Below are 6,184 nucleotides of genomic sequence, written 5' to 3'. Positions count from 1 at the left end.
TTATGTTTCTACACATGTTTTCACCAAATCCAAATTCTAGAAACCCTAAAATGGAAATTGCATGACTTACTTGGGTGGAGATGCTTTGAATGCTTGCAAATGCTTCTTAATTGATGATGGATGCTTTCCTAAATGCAATGCTCTACCCAAAACCCCCAAACTTTGTGAAAGGAATGGTGCAAAGATGATGAACAAGTGGTTTTTGGTGAGTGGGTGATGGGAAAAATGGAGAGGAGCTCGTGAAAAGCTTTTGAGAGTGCAAGCAAAGTGTGTAGGTCAGACAATGATGCTTGAGCGAGCCCTAAGGGGTTTTTAAAAAGTGCAAATGGGCCTCCAACGCTGAGTTGTTTAAAAAGCCCAAATTTGCCTCTACGACACCACCGCTCAGTGTTGGTTTTTACCGCTGAGCGGTAGGCGCGATTTAAATTTTTTTCCCCTTTTTGCATGCCTTCACATTTTGTGATCTATAGCACTTAATTTCACTCTCAATTCACAATTTTTATGCAATTCCCCTCTCTCATGCAACACTTAAATGCTAAAATGCAATTAAAACAGAGTTAAGAATAAATAACAGTCAACTGGGTTGTCTCCCAGGTAGCGCTTGTTTAACGACACGAGCCTGACCTAAAATCTTTTCTTAGCACCCATCAGTAGGTGCAAATCTTACCATCACCCAGCAGTACGTGTGCTTACCTGTATCCTTAAGTGGAAACATAAATAATTAGCATCCCTCAGTAGATGCTACCCAATAAAAATTGTTTACAAATAAAAAAATTACAAGTCCAAATAATCCAAAATAATAAAAAAATAATGTTCTACAATTACTGGGGTGCCTCCCAATGAGCGCTCTTTTAATGTCATGAGCTTGACCCAGTAAAGCTCAAACACCCATCAATAGGTGTTGATATTCCCCTTGCTTGATATTGTTTTCTTTTTCTTCTTCCTGCTGAATTTCTTTAGAAAAATGCTAAAACAAGGCACTTGTTTCCATGTATCAATCATAGGAACTTTAATCTCCAATTTCTTGAAGATCTCCATAAAACACTTACTTTTCTTTTCCTTCCTATGATATTTCTTTTGATAAGGAAGGGGCTTTTCATATGATTTTTCCTTCTTTCCTCTCTTCCTCTTTTTCTCACTCTTCTCCTCCCTCAACTTTCTTTTTTTCTTTTTTCTTATTTTCTTCTTTATTTTGGCATATTTTCTCTTTTTTTCTTTTTCCTCAACCACTGCTTTTTCTCACTCATCATCTTTATCTTCCTCACCCAACCTTTTTGTTTCTATCTCCACATCAACAACCTTATCACTTTCAAAGATAGTGGCTTGACATTCCTCCTTAAGATTAACTTCAGTACTAACCCTAAAATCATCCAGAGATGCAGTCATGCAACCCAATTCTATCTTTTTCCTTTTACATCTTGCGTCATAAAATTCTGAAAAGGAGATAGTATTCTGCATCACTTGTTGGAATGTCTCTTCACAGCTTTCTGATGGAGATGGTTGCTGCCAATGTTGTTCAATTTCCTCCAGCCAATGTTGTTCAATTTCCTTCTCTCTTTCTTCAAGAGAATGAGAATATTGCTGCCTTTTTCGTTCTACTTCTTCAAGTGAAGAATGATATTGCTGCCATTGACGTTCTACTTCTTCAAGTGAAGGATGCCTTTGATGTTCTATTTCCTCTATTGTTAAGCCCCTGGCAAGTGTACCAGATTGCTATCAAGTAATATAAACGGTAAGTCCAAGTATCGTTCTCCCAAAGGACTCTTAGGCCTTATCTTTCATGTAAATTGATCTCATAAGACTTGAAAAGAAATAATTTTTGTAGTGTGAATGCAAAATGATAATAAACATGCAAATGCAAGTGAATCAATTGGCAAAGAAAAGATATGAATGAATGGAGTTGTTGGGGTTTACAATTTNATCCTTATCCACCCTCTTATATCTACTTTTCTTATTTACTTCGCTTTATTATCAAATTGCCATGCAAACTTGCTTAGCCTACTCTAAACCCGATCTCTCGGCGAAAAGAGTCTATTACTAACTATTAGTTTACTATCTCTAGTCTCCTTGAGTAATTAGCAATGCAATATATCACAAAAGCAAAATATAATTGATCGTCCTACCGCTATCTCTAGGAATTATTGCTTAATCAAGAGAATTCCTATCAGTTCATGACTTTCCCGTACGTCTTCGTATCGACAAAGGCAAATATCTTCATATCGAATGAGTTAAACGATAAAAGCATTAATCATATATAAGAAATCCAACAATTGATAATATAAGCATATGAATAAAATAAGAATTTCAATATAAGAGAGTTTCAAAAGATTACATTATTCCCTAACAGCAAAGGGTTTAGTTCACCATAGACATGGTGAAACTAGATGGAAATAATGAAAAAGATGAAAGAGTAAACCCTAGATTTGATAAATTAGAGCCTAAGCATCCAAGAAACTGCCTCCAAGGAGGGTCGAAGTGCTCTGGACGTCTCTGCTTGCCAAAAGATTAACTTAAGCTTCACAATAGGTGTATTTATAGTGCCTAAAAATAATAGAATTTAAGCCCAAGCCCATCATTTAGGCACTCAACACTCAATTTGGTCGCTCAACAGTTTGCCTCCAAATCAAAGGCCACTCAACGGTCTAGTCTGCCGCTCAGCGGTGGCCCTCCTAATCGCAGGACGCTCAACGCTGCCGCTCAAGTGAGAAACTGGCGCTCAGCGCTGGAATTAGCGTTGAGCGGTGAACTTGACTCTTCTTTTCTTCCTTTTCCTCTTCCTTTCTTGAGTCTAAGTCCTCCCTACTTCACTTCCATCTTCAATTCTCATCAAAACCTATCAAAATAATGCAAAAATAGGCATAATATCTCTAAAAACAACTTTTGACTCTCATGTGACTCAACTAAGTGTTTTACTTGATTCTAAGCTCATTCTAAGACATAAAGAATGTGTTTTGATATCAAATTTAAGTATAAAAATAACGGTTTTTAGACCGTTATCACTGCCTTTGATGTTGTCGCATCTCCTCCAAACTTATGATGTATGATATATTCATACCCGTGATTTGCTGAAGAAATTCGTCATCAGAATTTATGTTCTCCTTAAGTGGAGTAATTTGTTGCTCCACAACTTGCCCAAATTGGCTTTGATCCATGTTTGAGTGAGGTTCCCACCAGTAGTTGGAGTCATTTTGGTAGAATTGAGTGCCCATATAGTCAAATTCTTGTTCGTATTGCATTCTACAAATGTTAGGCACAAAACACTAGAAAACATTTATTAGAACAAGAATAAAAATAAACATAAAATCAAGTCAGATTTAATGAAATCACACTACTAGAAAAGTTAAACCAATGAGTCCCCGACAACGGCGCCAAAAACTTGTTAACACCCTAACAAGTGTACCAGATCGTATCAAGTAATAATAGAGCAGTAAGTACAAATATCGTTTCCCAAGGGACTCTTGGCCTAGACTTTTATGTGAATTAATTGCATCTGACTTGAAAGAATAATAATTTGAGATTGTAATGCAAAAACGAAATTAAACATGCAAATGCAAAAGCTGAATCAATTGACAGATAATGATTATTGATGAATGGAGTTGTTGGGGTTTACAGTTTCATCCTGATCAACCCTCCTATATCTACTATTCCTATTATATTCCACTTTATTATCAATGTTCATACAACTTTATAAATTACTCTAAACCCGATTCCTCGGTGAAAAGAGCCTATTACCATAATTACTAGTTCACTATCCCTAGTCACCCTAGCAATTACTAATGCATTAATAACAGAAGCTTAAAGCAATTGGCTGTCCTATTCCTATCTCTAGGAAATATTACATAATCAAGAGAATTCTTAGTTCTAGATTTCCCCGTATGTTCCCATATCGATAAAATCAAAGATCATGACAATAATGCGTTAAACAATGCAAGCTTTAATGTACATAGATGAAAACCCAAACTACTGATAATGCAAGTATATGAATAAAATAGGAATTTTGATATAAGAGAGTTTCACAAAGATTACATCGTTCCCCAACAACAAAGGGTTTAGTTCACCATTGACATGGTGAAACTATTTGGATTCAATGGAAAGAATGAAAGAATAAACCCTAGAATTGGTAAATTGGAGCTTTCGTATCCAAAAGCCGCGTCCAAGGAGTGTAGAAAGTGTTCTGTCGTCTTTCTCTGTCAAAAAGATTACCCTAGAATAGTTTTGAGGGTCTATTTATAAGCTATGAAAAATTATAGAAGTTTTGCCCAAGCCCAACTACAGTGCTTAGCATTGGATTTCACCGCTCAGCAGTAGGTGCGACACTCCACTGGATCGCTCAGTGTTGACTCCCAAGCCTCCTGCCGTATTGAGTTAATGTTCTCAGCGCTCAGCGGTGGGTTTTGGCGCTCAACGGTGGCAACTGTTCGTCATTGACCCCTCAGCAATAGCACTTAAGCGTCTGACCGTATTGAATTCCACAAAGCTGGCGCTCAACACTGAAATTGGCACTGAGCGGTGAGAGCGATTCCTCTTTTGCACCTTTCTTCATCCTTTCTTGAGTCCAACTCCTTCCTACTTCATTTTCCCTTCTTCAATTCTCATTAAATCTTGCCCAAACAATGTAAAACCAAGCATAATATCTCTAAAATCATCTTTAACTCTCTTGTAACCTAACTTAAGTGTTTTGCATGATTTTAAGCTCATTCTACGTCATAAAGGGTGTGTTTTGATATCAATTTCAAGTATAAAAGTAACGGTTTTTAGACCGCTAACATCTCTCCAACACTTGGCTATGGTACACAAGACCTTTTTTCGAGCTATGATAATGTTAGATTTAATGTCAACACTTTGCTATAAAAATGAAACATATTGTCAATGAATGGAAAAGATATGCAACGGTTATTCTCTTAACTAGGATAATTAAATGTAATAAATGTATATGATATTTTAGCTTATTTAGTGGGCTGAAAATCAGCTTGACAGATTGTAATTATTTGTATATATATGAAAGTTCTCCAACAAGAGGGGACACAATTTTCTGGCTCAATCCTTTCTAAATTTAACATGGTATCAGTCTAGGTTACGATTCCCAAACCTAGTTTGCATTTTTTTCAGTCTTGTGTTCTCGACTCTCGACTCTAGACTTTCGACTTCCGAACTTTCGATTCTCGAATCTTCCCGGCTCTGTTTTTCTAGCTTGATGAGTTGATATTTTATTGATTTCACTTAGTTTATTGTGCTAGAATTAATCAGGGAATTGTGCTTAATTGTTCGGTATTTTCCCGTTTTTCCTAATTATGCTTAATTTGACCGGAAATTCTAATTTCAATTAATTTGAATTTTCTGAGCTAATTATTTGCATTACTATTTTCAGGAAAAATTTTGGAAACACAATTTGGGACATTTGGAGAACACCGAATAAATTCAAGACTCAACAATTAGACATTTTAATTTTAGTTGTATTGTAATTTTAATAGTTTAAAACTTTTTAGACAACTTTTGCACATTGGGCCATTAAAAATATGTAGGGCCCAAATTTTGTGTGACACATGTCCAACCCTAGGGATTTAGGGTGGACCCCACCCTTACATTTCATGACACTTGGCCCTAGGGATTGTTGCAGCCGTCACTTGGATATTCACTCTCGGCTAGAACGGTTATTTTTCTTGAGGGGGAGACAACATGCTATCTTTAGTGGATGCAGGGANGTGAATGGAGAGCTCCATCGGGTTATTATTATTTTTTCTTTATTTCTTGCTTGAACCGAGAAGAGGGNTGATTTAACCATTGTTAATGTTTAGCTATTTCTATTATTCAACAATTGCTAATTGCTTTACTGTTACGGTTTAATTATTCCAAGCACATTTCTTTTCTTTATTTCAATGCACATTTCTTTTATTTTAACGACGTGTCGATTTANTTTTGGANTAGTGTGTGCACGGTGATGGTGTTGGAGAAATGGGCAGCCGCCTCCCACAATTCTTTAACTTTTTTGTTAATTAGGAATGGTACANCACGCTGTCAGGGATGATAGGAATTTTAGAATGCACTCTCANTTTTTTTCGCATGGCGCCGTCATTTAGTCTTGGTTTANGGTAGATTAGAACGCTGATTGATTGAAGAAGCAAAGCCTGGCACGTCCATAGGAGGATATATATTTTTTTTATTTGGATAGTTTTAGCTTGAGAAT

Source organism: Vigna radiata, chromosome 4, assembly GCF_000741045.1.
Source record: "Vigna radiata var. radiata cultivar VC1973A chromosome 4, Vradiata_ver6, whole genome shotgun sequence".
Classification (NCBI taxonomy): domain Eukaryota; kingdom Viridiplantae; phylum Streptophyta; class Magnoliopsida; order Fabales; family Fabaceae; genus Vigna; species Vigna radiata.
Note: the sequence above shows the minus strand (reverse complement) of the source record.